Consider the following 12,529-nt stretch of genomic DNA (forward strand, 5'->3'; position numbering starts at 1 on the left):
TCCTCCCAGATTTATCATGGTGCATGATGTGTAGTAATGCTATATGTACAAGATAGGGGAGATTGAAAATTTTGAACTTAGAAGTACCTATGACAAATATTGTGAGAATGGAGTAAAGAAAGTGGAGAGTATAATTGTTGCTGAGAAAGGGCTTACCCATTCCCTATTGGAAACTACAATTGGAACAATTGTTATGTTTTCATTGATGTCAAACCTTTTTGGTGAGATATATTTCTATCTAATCTTAGTGTCAAATCTATTTGATTGATGAAGAGGATTTGAGAGTTTGTCATAACAAAAGTATCTAGAGGAAAGGTTGAGTTATGGAGAGGAAACTACAAATGGACACTAGATTAGCTAGACTTTGAAGAGATAAAGCGATTTTTTAATCATATTAAAAGTATAGAAGATAGTAATATTCAAGCCTTGAATAAGTGATCAAAGATAGACCAAATGCATAAGCTTGACTAAGCAATAGAGTAGAAGATTAAGGAACTTAAACTATATGCCTAGTGATGCGAGTGTCAACTGAGCCATAGTATCTACTGTTGACAATTGGCTAATAGTGATATGTAATTTTTTTCATTTATGGCAACACATGATGTACATGTTAATAGGAAACTTCAAAAATAAAGATACTTAGTGTTTGGTAATCAAAAAATTGTCTAAGTATAGAATTTGGTTTACAAAAATGCATTATTTTGTTTATAACATGTCGTGGACATCATATTATGACTAGCAAAGTTACATGGAGATAATATACATGTTGGTGATGACATGTATAACCTCAAAAGTTTGTAAAAAATATAAAAAATAGAGATAATTATGTTTTGATGAAGTAGGATAGTGGAATCAAAGGAAAGAATTGTTTTGTTCACAAAAGAATTACTTGTCCAATTAGGGCCAACATCCCAGATGTTTACTCTAACTTGGAAAAGTGAATTGTGGTCTTAGTTGACCTAGCAGTAACTTGTGTAAAGGCATGCTATTTATGAAAAGGACTTCTTCCAATAAGAAGTGTGCTTGCAAGTGCTATCTTGTAAGATTGTGTAATTATGAATTGTGAATTATGATGAGCGAACTTTTGTGAAAGTGACATATGTGAAGTTTAATATGAGCTATTTGGTGATCTGAGATTGAGTTTAAGATTAGAGATTAGTCAAGGAAGGAAGATAACAATAAATTACTTTTTTGAGAAGTGAGCTCTTCTTGTAGTTGAAATTTCATGTTTGGGTAGTGGGCTCTTCTTGCATACATTATACCACAACTCCTAACAGGGTTGGAATCTCCTAATTGGGATTCAATGTCTCCTAATAGGGACTGCTTATACTAAATTTTCTCATTGAATCCTAATAGGGTCCATCCTCTAACAAGGAACTTATATATCAATATATTATCTAGTGGGTATCATCCCCATTTGGGTTTTCCCTTGGCCAGGGTTTCCTTAGTTAACAAAATATGGTGTTATGAGTTATCTTTGTGCATTATTATTATTAATATTCAGCATTACTCTATTGATTTGTTATGCATGGTTTAAAGTAAGTAATAATATCTAGTTGGTGACTAAAGTTTGTGGATTACTGATTCACCCCACCTTCTCAATAATTCCTATTTCTAACAATTAGTATCAGAGCATAGTTACTTTGGAGAGGCTTAACAACTTAAGTAAGATCCCTATTGATATGGAATAGTTGACGAAGAACCTTGAAGGATCTCTTGAACAAATTGATCTCCTTACTGAAGAAAGAGATAAGCTAAAGAACATATATGAAGACTCCAAAGTATACATTGGTCAATTGACAGAAAAGATTGATCATCTCAAATGTAAGCCTAAATCTACTAAATCTGGAACTAGTGATGATGACTATTCAAAGTTAAAGAAAGAATACAAGATCTTGAAGCATGAGTTGAAGATTACAAATCTAAAGTTGACTTTGAGAAATGATCCTAGAAAAGTTGAATCTGATTTGAAGAATAAAAATGAAGATCTGAGAGCAAGTCTTGCAAAGAAAACATCTAAGTTTGAAACATTGAAAGAAGATCATGAAGAACTCCATAAGTACGATACTATTGTGAAAGTTAAATTGACACAATATAAACAAAAATTTGAAAAACTTTATTCTAGCAAAGAAAAACATGATGATTCAATATTAATATAGAGACCTACTTATGATAAGACTGGTCTTGGTTACCTAATTAACATGTCTACAAAGAAACCTAAGTTTAAAACAGATCCAAAAGAAAAAGATAAATCTGATGATAAGATTGAATCTAGTCAATCTTCTAAGGAACCTAAAGAAGTTGAGAAAAATAAGAAAGTTGAAATCTTGGATGAACCAAAGCAAGTGGATACCTCTAAGATAACTAGGTATGAATTTAGAGGTAAGTAATTTTTATGTAATAAAATAGGTCATATGAAAAGAGATTATACCAATAAGTCATTTAATCATGTTAAGAACTTTTATTGTCATAATTGTCATGGTATGGGTCATAAAGCAATTGATTGTAGGAAACCTAAGTATAATAATGATAGATGAAATAGTAGAATGTCTAGAAATACTAACCCTATAGATAGAAGAAGATCTAATGAAAGTGTTGGATAATGTTGTCCTTGATGTCACACAAATGTCATATCAGTCATTAGTCTCAAGTTCACTAAGCCCAGTCAGTCTACAATGCCAACTGAGCTCACTCTGTCATCAAAGAAAATGTGGAAGACAGTGTTAACCGAGCTAACTCAGTCAACAAAGGAAAGGTGAAAGATAGTATTCACCGAGCTCACTTGGTCAATGAAGGAAATATGGAAGTCAGTGTCAACCAAGCTTCACTCAGTCTCCAAAGGGTAGTTTCCACCGAGCTCACTCGGTCATCAAAGGAATCATGGAGAAGTTAGTATTAACCGAGCTTCACTTAGTCTCCAAAGCATAGTTTCCACTGAGCTCACTCGGTTATCTCAGGAGACTCAGTACTTATCGAGTTCTCCCGGTGATTGAAGGATTGTCATGAAGTTCACTGTATTAATCGAGCTCAGTCGGTTAACACAGGAATTCTTTTCTAAACAAAGTTTACCGTGCAGGGTTGGCCAGTATAGGGATTTGCAAATTAATTACTTCTAGCTGACTATTGTAATTGTTTTTTTAGTCAGTAATTCGAGTCGACTAAGATAATCTAAAAGGTATATATGCTCATTCAAGTTATGAATTAAAGTGTGTGAGATTGTGAAAAAGAAGTTATGAATGTGAATTATAGTATGAAATGAAAAGGCGAATGTTGAACAAACTTTGATGAAGGATCAGATGTGTTGAAGGAGCTGTAAAGTTGCATTTGATCAGTAAGGATCCAGTCAAGCATAACAGAGATCTGTAATCAGTAAAGATAATTTGTACATTATATCAGGTCACTTCATTGTTGCTTTCTAACCATTGTAACAGTGAATTCAAAATCTCTTAATAGAGTTGGTTTAACAACCATTCAATAAATCCTCTAACAAGGTGACAGTTTAGTTGAATTGTTCTAAAGACCTCTAGCAAGGCCACTCCTAACAGGGTGATTAAATCCTTTAATAGGGTCACACCTAATAGTGTGTTTTTCTAACCTTTAACAGGGTTGGCTCCTAATAGGGCTCACTTCAGAAGAGTGAAAAATAGTATCTAGTTACATTGGTGGTTTTTTCCATATTGGGTTTCCATGTTAAAACTGGTGTCTCTTATGTTCTTAATTGCTGAATTGCTTTGTGCATGATAACATATAAATTCTTAATATTTATCACTTATTGCATTATCAAGTTTCAACATTTTATATTAATTAGATCAAGGGTATATTTAGACATCTTAGGGACTGTGGAAATTTTTGTAGTAACTGATTCACCCCCTCCCCCTCTCAGTTACTCTATTCTCATTTCCAACAATTGGTATCAAAGCTTTTGGTGCTTGCAAGAAAAAATTTTAAGGATCCAAGCCAAAGATCAAGATGTCTTACAAAAGAGAAATTCCAAAACTCAACAAAGATAACTTCTCCACATGGCAAGGATTGATGAGACTTCATCTAGCTACTATTGGTGATACTGGACTGAAATACCTTGAAGAAAAATATGAAGAACCTTCTGGCACATTGTTTGTCAATGACATTATTGAAAAGAAGACTCACAACAATATGATGATAGACATAGAATCTGCTCTTAGTTATGAAGAATTTGATGACATTAAGGACTGCAAAACTGCCTTTGAGATGTGAAACAAGCTAAAAGAGATCTATGGAGGAGATGATAATGTGAGAAGAGCAAAAACAGAAAGTCTAAGAGGACAATTTGATCAAATGAGGATGAGAGAGGATGAAAACATTGCAAAGTATGTTGAAAGAGTTAAAGCATATGTGAGTGCAATCAGAGCATCTAGAGGTGATATCAAAGGAGAAATAGTTATAAACAAAGTTCTCAGAACCTTGCTTCCCATTTATTCAATTAGAGTTTTTGCAATTCAAGAAAAAGGTGTGAAGCAAATCATCAGATAAATCTTGAGGCCATAGTTGGAAGACTAACTGCATTTGAACTAGATAACTTTGACAACTATGTTCCAACCTCCAAGAACATTGAATTAGCATTTCAAGCCAAGCTCTCACTCAAGGAGAAAAACAAAAAGGAGGAGGAATCTCAGTCAGAAAGTGAAAATGAATCAAGCCAAAGTTCAGACAGTGACCTCGAAGTAATTGAAGCTTTACTAGCAAAGAAATATTCTAGAGGCAGAGGAAAATACAAAGGTAAAGTTCCTCTAATATGTTTTTCTTGTGAAGAAATTGGTCATATTGCAGCAAGGTGTCCAAACAAGAAAAACAATGATGAAAAGAAAGATTACAAATGGAATGGCAAGAAAGACTTCAAATCATCCAAAAACAAAGGTAAGAAATCATGCTTCATGGCTGAAAATTCTAAAGATTCTGATAATAGTGAGGATGAAATTGTTTATATTGCCCTTAAAGATGATTCTGACAGTGATGAAGAAGATAAAATGGCACTTATTTCTCATATAAGTAAGAATGATACATGGATTATAGATAGTGGTTTCTCACATCATATGATTGGTGATAAAACTAAGTTTGATCAGTTTGAAGACTATGATGGTAGCAATGTAAGGTTTGGTAATAATGAACCTCATTTCATAAAAGGAAAAGGAAGAATCTGTCTAACCAAAGAACTTGTATGTAATAATGCCTATTGGGTTGAAGGTCTTAAACATAATTTTCTAAGTGTGACACAGTTACTCAATACTAGATTCAAGGTGGAATTCAAGCATGGAAAGGCAAGATTGTTGAATGAGCAAGGAAAGCTGATAGGATTTGGCACCCAAACTAAAGGTATTTTTTTCTATCTAGAACTTGGTGAATGCTCATGTTTTATTGCTCAAATTGAAGAAATTTGGTTATGGCATAAAAGGTTGTGTCATGTCAATTTTGATAATCTGGTAAAAATAAGCAAATTCAAGAAAGTAAGAGGCATTCCTAACATTAAGAAACCTGAGATTGGTCTATGCAAGAATTGTCAGATTGGTAAAATGGGAAAGATGAGTTTTAAAAGTAAGAACTATCAATTTGAAGATATATTAGAAATTGTGCATACTGATTTATGTGGACCCATTGGAGTAGAAAGCTATACTGGAGAAAAGTTTTTCATTCTTTTTGTTGATGACTACTCAAGAATGATGACTGTCATGTATCTAAGGAATAAATCAGAAGCATTTGAGAAATTCAAATGGTATTTGGCAAGAGTAGAAAAAGAAATGGGAAAAAGACTAAAATTCTTAAGGTCAGATAGAGGTGGTGAATTCATCTCACATGAATTCAACAACTTCTGCATTGAAAAAGGTATTAAAAGACAGGTCTCAGCACCAGGAACTCCTGAACAAAATGGAATAGCTGAAAGAAGAAACAGATCCATCATGGATTGTGTAAAAATTCTGATGATAGAAAAGAACATTGCTATCAAATATAGGAAGGAAGCTATGAGCATTGTAGTTCATACCTTAAACCGAGTACAGTTGAAGAAGGACTCATTCAAAACTCCCTATGAATTATGGTATGGCTACAAACCCAATGTAAGTTATCTGAAAGCATTTGGAAGCAAATGTTATATTTTAAAAAAATCTAGAAAAGGAAAATTTGATGTAAAAGGTGATGAAGGAATATTTTTAGGATATTCTTGCAAAAGCAAAGCATATAGATGTTTAAATCTATCCACTCACAAAGTCATAGAAAGTGCACATGTGAAAGTTGATGAGTTTGTTGACAAATCTGAAGAAGAAAGCAAAAAGGTACTTGAAGATTATAGAAGATTTGTTTACATTGAACCAGATACTATACCAAGCATACCATTCACTCAAGAATCCTCAACTCTTGAGTCATCATTAACCAAGTTGCAAAAAGTTCAAATCGTGCCACAACAACATTCAAACATTACCGAGCATGTGTCTACCGAGTCTGAAGCACCCAAGCCAATTCTTACCGAGCCATAATAGCCTGAACATGAAATTAAAGCACAAGGAGATAGCAATGAAACTCATTCAAGAGGCAAAGAATCTGTATTAGCTAAATATGTTAGAAGACATCATGCACCAGATCATATCATTGGAGACAAGTCTGAAGGAACCTTGACAAGAAGCAAGCTGAAAAATACTTGTTTACTTGCTGATTTTGAACTTAGAAGCATTAAAGATGCATTGACAAATGATAGTTGGATTGAGGCAATGAATGAGGAAATAGAATAGATAGAGAAGAACAAGACATGGACTCTTATACCCAGGCCTAAACATAAGAATGTAATTGGAACCAAGTAGGTATTCAGAAACAAGTTGACTAAAGATGGTAAGGTATCTAGAAACAAAGCCAGATTCGTATGCAAAGGATACTCTCAAGAAGAAGGCATAGATTATGGAGAAACCTTTTCTCCTATTGCAAGATTAGAAGGAGTCATAACCTTACTTGCATATGCTACTCACAAAGGATTCAAATTTTATCAGATGGATGTCAAGTCAGCATTCCTCAATGGAATACTGGATGAAGAGGTTTACATTGAACAACCTGAAGGTTTTGTTGATCCAGATAAAAAGAACATGGTCTGCAAATTACACAAGGTATTGTATGGTCTGAAACAAGCCCCTAGAGCATGGTATGAAAGATTGCATAACTATCTTATTCAGATTGGTTTTCAAAGAACTAATGGTAATAATAGCTTGTATAAAAAGGAAGGACCAGATAATAAGATTGTCTTGGCAGAAATATTTGTAGATGATACTATTTTCACAGGGCATGATGATCTTTGCAAAGAATTTTTAGAACAAATGAACAAGGAATTTGAAATGTCTATGTTTGGTGAAATAAAATTCTTTGTTGGTCTTCAAATTCAACAAAATAAGAATGGCATCTACATCACTCAATCAAAATACATCAAGGAGATATTGAAAAAGTTTGGTATGGAGGACTGTAAACCTGTTGGAACTCCTATGTGTACTGGATTGAAACTTACCAAAGATGATGAATCCAAAGAGGTAGATCAAACATTGTATAGATCTATGATTGGAAAATTGCAATACGTAGTTCATACTAGGCTAGATATTGCCCTTGTAGTTGGTATTGTTGCAAAATTTTCAGCAAAGCTAAGAGAAACTCACCTGATGGCAATCAAAAGAATAATGAGATATTTGAAAGGAACTGAAGATTATGGCTAATGGTACAAATTTGGAGGTAATTTGGATTTGAAAATGTTTACTGATGCTGATTGGGCAGGAAACCTTGATGAAATAAAAAGAACAAGTGGAGGAGCATTCTTTCTTGGAAAAAGATTGGTTTCTTGGACAAGCAAAAAGAAGAATTGTACATCCCAATCTACAGCAGAGGCAGAGTATGTTGCTGCAGTAGTAAACTATTCAAATATTGTTTGGTTTAAGTAGTTATTGCAAGGAATGAAGATGGAAATCAAAGAACCAGTTGTCATGTTCTGTGACAATACTAGTGCAATCAACATATCTAAGAATCCAATGATGCATTCCAAGACCAAGCATATTGCAATAAAATATCATTTTGTCAGAGAATTGGTGCAAGACAAGGAGATCAGATTGGAATATGTCCATACAAACGAACAAATTGCTGACATATTCACAAAGCCTTTACCTAAGGATGTATTTTTGTATCTCAGAGGTAAGTTAGGGGTCATTCCCCTATCTAAAGTCCACTAAAAATAAGTTCTAGTGATGCATCAACGCATACAAGATTGAAGATCTATCTATTGATGCAGTTTTATTAGAAATCATTGCATATGAATCAGTACTAAAGGTACATTAGAATTCACTTAACTTCTTTTGTCTTTGGCATGTGTTGTCAAAGAGGGAGAGATTTAATGTCATATCCTTTTGAAGTTTTCCATGAAGTCCCTTAATAGAGGGAGATTATTGAAGGAGGGAGAAGTCTGTTATCTTGTTGGACTTGTTTTCAAAATTTCATTCTGTTATGACATGTTGTGTTGCCATCAATGTCAAAGAGGGATATTGTTGGATAATGTTGTCCTTGATGTCACACAAATGTCATATCAGTCATTAGTCTCAAGTTCACTGAGCCCAGTCAGTCTGCAATGCCAACTGATCTCACTCGGTCATCGAAGGAAATGTGGAAGACAGTGTTAACCGAGCTAACTTGGTCAGCAAAGGAAAGGTGAAAGATAGTATTCATCGAGCTCACTCGGTCAATGAAGGAAATATGGAAGTCAGTGTCAACTAAGCTTCACTCGGTCTCCAAAGGGTAGTTTCCACCGAGCTCACTTGGTCATCAAAGGAATCATGGAGAATTCAGTATTAATCGAGCTTCACTCGATCTCCAAAGCATAGTTTCCACCGAGCTCACTTGGTTATCTCAGGAAACTCAGTACTTATCAAGTTCTCTTGGCAATTGAAGGATTGTCACGAAGTTTGCTGTATTAACTAAGCTCAACCAGTTAACACAAGAATTATTTTTTGAGCAAAGTTTACTGTGCAGGGTCGACCAGTATAGGGATTTGCAAATTAATTACTTCTAGCCGACTGTTGTAATTGTTTGTTTAGTCAGTAATTTGAGCCGACTAAGATAATCTGAAAGGTATATATGGTCATTCAAGTTATGAATTAAAGTGTGTGAGATTGTGAAAAAGAAGTTATGAATGTGAATTATAGTATGAAATGAAAAGGTGAATGTTGAACAAAGTCTGATGAAGGATCAGATGTGTTGGAGCTGTAAAGTTGCATTTGATCAGTAAGGATCCAGTCAAGCATAACAGAGATCTATAATCAGTAAAGATAATTTGTACATTATATTAGGTCACTTCATTGTTTCTTTCTAACTATTGTAACAGTGAATTCAAAATCTCTTAACATAGTTGGTTTAACAGCCATTCAATAAATCCTCTAACAAGGTGACAGTTTAGTTGAATTGTTCTAAAGACCTCTAGCAAGGCCACTCCTAACAGGGTGATTAAATCCTTTAACAAGGTCACACCTAATAGTGTGTTTTTGTAACCTTTAACAGGGTTGGCTCCTAATAGGGCTCACTTCAGAAGAGTGAAAAATAGTATCTAGTTACATTGGTGGTTTTTCCCATATTGGGTTTCCACGTTAAAACTAGTGTCTCTTGTGTTCTTAATTGCTGAATTGCTTTGTGCATGATAACATATCAGTTCTTAATATTTATCACTTACTCCATTATCAAGTTTCAGCATTTTATATTAATCAGATCAAGGGTATATTCATACATCTTAGGGACTGTGGAGAGTTTTTTAGTAACTGATTCACCCCCTCCCCCTCTCAGTTACTCCATTCTCATTTCCAACAGAAAGAACATCAAGAGAAGGAAGATCTTATGAAGACAGAAGATAGATCATGTGTTATAAGTGTAACAACTTAGGACACATTGCTCAAAATCATCATGCACCTGATGATCAGTAGAATCCTAGAAGAACAACACCTATATGTCAGTTATGCAACAACTTCAGAAACATAGAAAAGTACTACAAATGGGCAAAAACTTTACAGATAGAGGAACAATGGAAGAAACTTTGGGAACATAAGGAATGATAGAAGGAACCATCAAAGGAACTCTAGAGCTAGCAGAGACAATGAAGAACAAAGAAACATTGTAAGTGAACTTTGAGAACAACTTAATGAAGCATTTGTAAAAGGAACTGATATCTCAAAAGAAAACTTAGATGATGATGAGATAGGAAGATCAAAGTTAGTTATTGAGTTTGATTCAATTAAGTTGAATTATGTTTGTTCACAACATTAGAATTTGAGAACTTCATTCAGAGGCCAAATTAGAGGTAGCAAAGTTGGGAAAAGGTGTATCCAATTATGTTTAGATGGTACATAAGCTTGCTTGTAATTTGGAGCTCATCTAAACAAGTTATAATGGAATTCAGAGTTACTAGTATTATAGTAAAGGTTGATTCTGTAATAGAATATGAAAAGTATGTTTTTGCAAAAAAATTTGTGAGGCAAAGTCTTGAGGATGTTTTTCATGATGGAAGGAGGCTATAGTAAACCTCAGGTGACATTTGAAGATCAGATAGATGAACTTGAATAGTTAATTGATTATAGAATGCAAGTAACAACTTTTTTGTATTTGTGAAGTATGTAATTTATGCAAGTTCAAGTTGATGAATAAATGGAGTATAGAATTTATTTTTCACTTCATTGTGAACACATCTAAAGTGACTTGTCAAAGTGATTTTGAAGCAAACCATATTTTTGGAAAGAGGTCTTTTATCAATTTTTTGCAATTTTTTTTAGTAAAAGATATTGTTTGATAAGATCATGGATATGTCAATAGTACACAGTGTTGAGAATGAAGATAGACCTAATTTTAAGATTGTTTCTATAAAACCTAATGAAGGAAACCCTAGCTCATTATTGTCTATCACTCTAAACAACACAGTTTATCTTGAAGATGTAGAAAGTTATTTGAATTGAAAGTTTGAGTTGATTGGTAGTGAATTCATGAATAAAGATATGAAACTAGTTTTTAACCATGACATGATAGTGAATCCTAGATTTGAAACTCTAAGGGATGAGTTAGACATAGATGAATAGATTCAAATCATATTGAGTAGGATACGTGATGGAAAACTGTGGATGCAAGATAATGTAGTAGACATTTTTGTTGATCTTATTCTTGAGGCAACTAGCCTTAGTAAACAAGGCAATGTACCTATAGGTGAGAAATTGGTAAAGAAGAAAGTTGAAAGCTATAATAAGTTAGTGTACAATGGTAAGGCTACGGTGATCAGCACCATCAAGCAAGATGATGTTAGATTTCTTAGTAGAACTATTGCTTATTCAATTTGTGCAAGTTCTAAGACAAATGAACTTTCAATAGGATTTATATATGTAACATATAAGATATGTGTTGAGAAAGAACAAGTGAATCTAAGTGAAATAATGAGAATGCAACTCTTGGAAAACTTAGAAAATGTTAAGAGAACAAAGAATGGAATGTTTAGATTCCAGTCATTGATCAATCAAATATTCTTTCATGTACTTAAGAAATTTCCCTACTTGTCAGTCACATATATAATGATTAGTGACATATGCACTATGGAAAGGATTTCAAAGGTATGCAGAAGGCACCCTACATACAAGATATTAGATAGTGGAAAGCTAATAATGAGGACATTTTAGAATGAGATGAAATAGAGATTTAGAATTGCACCTGCAATTGTGGATAGATTCAAGGAACACATTTGTATATTAGTTAATACATATCATATATATTCAAGTAGCAAAACCTTGGGAGACATTTCTTGATCCCTTGAGCTATGAATTGAATGATGATGTAGCAATTGGTTACATTGATTTGTTGTTAAATTCAAATAGAGAGAAATCATAATATAGATTTGGCACATATGATGAGATCACTTAGCATGCTCATCGAGCCACCTTAGAGAAGGCATCACATAAGAAGGTTGAATCAATAATGAAGAAGGCACCATAAAAGAGGTTGGAATGATAGAGAGTGAATTTGAGGTTGTAAGATAGACAATGAAGCAAGGTGTACTGAACATACAACCTTTTTTAGTATTAGTTGCTAAGACATCTTCATAACAGAGAATTCCATATGCAATAGTATTTGATGTTTAGCCCAGTGAATAGAAGAGAAAAAATTGAGAGATTAGTTGAAGTAGTGTCTATAAAGATAAAGAGAGTCAAATAGCTGACCAAAAGATTGGGAAAGAGATAGAAAACATTGTTGACAATTGACTCTAGTGATGAAGAGGATGAGGAATAGGACACCAAGCAAGCAGAAAAGGTAACTCCACCTAAGTAAGTAGCAGGCAAAGCTTAGAAACCTTGGAAGCTGAAGATTGAGAAGATAAACACAACTATTGCAAAAGAAGGTAATTTTGTCTATATGAACAAGTTTTATGATTTGTATAGAAATTTTGAGAAGGATTAGATAGATATATCTACTATAGATATATTGTTTCAAATAGTATGAAATTGAAGGACCTTGAGAGCATTAT

The sequence above is a fragment of the Cupressus sempervirens genome, chromosome 9 (assembly GCF_028749045.1).
Source record: "Cupressus sempervirens isolate cs-2001-9-10 chromosome 9, ASM2874904v1, whole genome shotgun sequence".
NCBI lineage: Eukaryota > Viridiplantae > Streptophyta > Pinopsida > Cupressales > Cupressaceae > Cupressus > Cupressus sempervirens.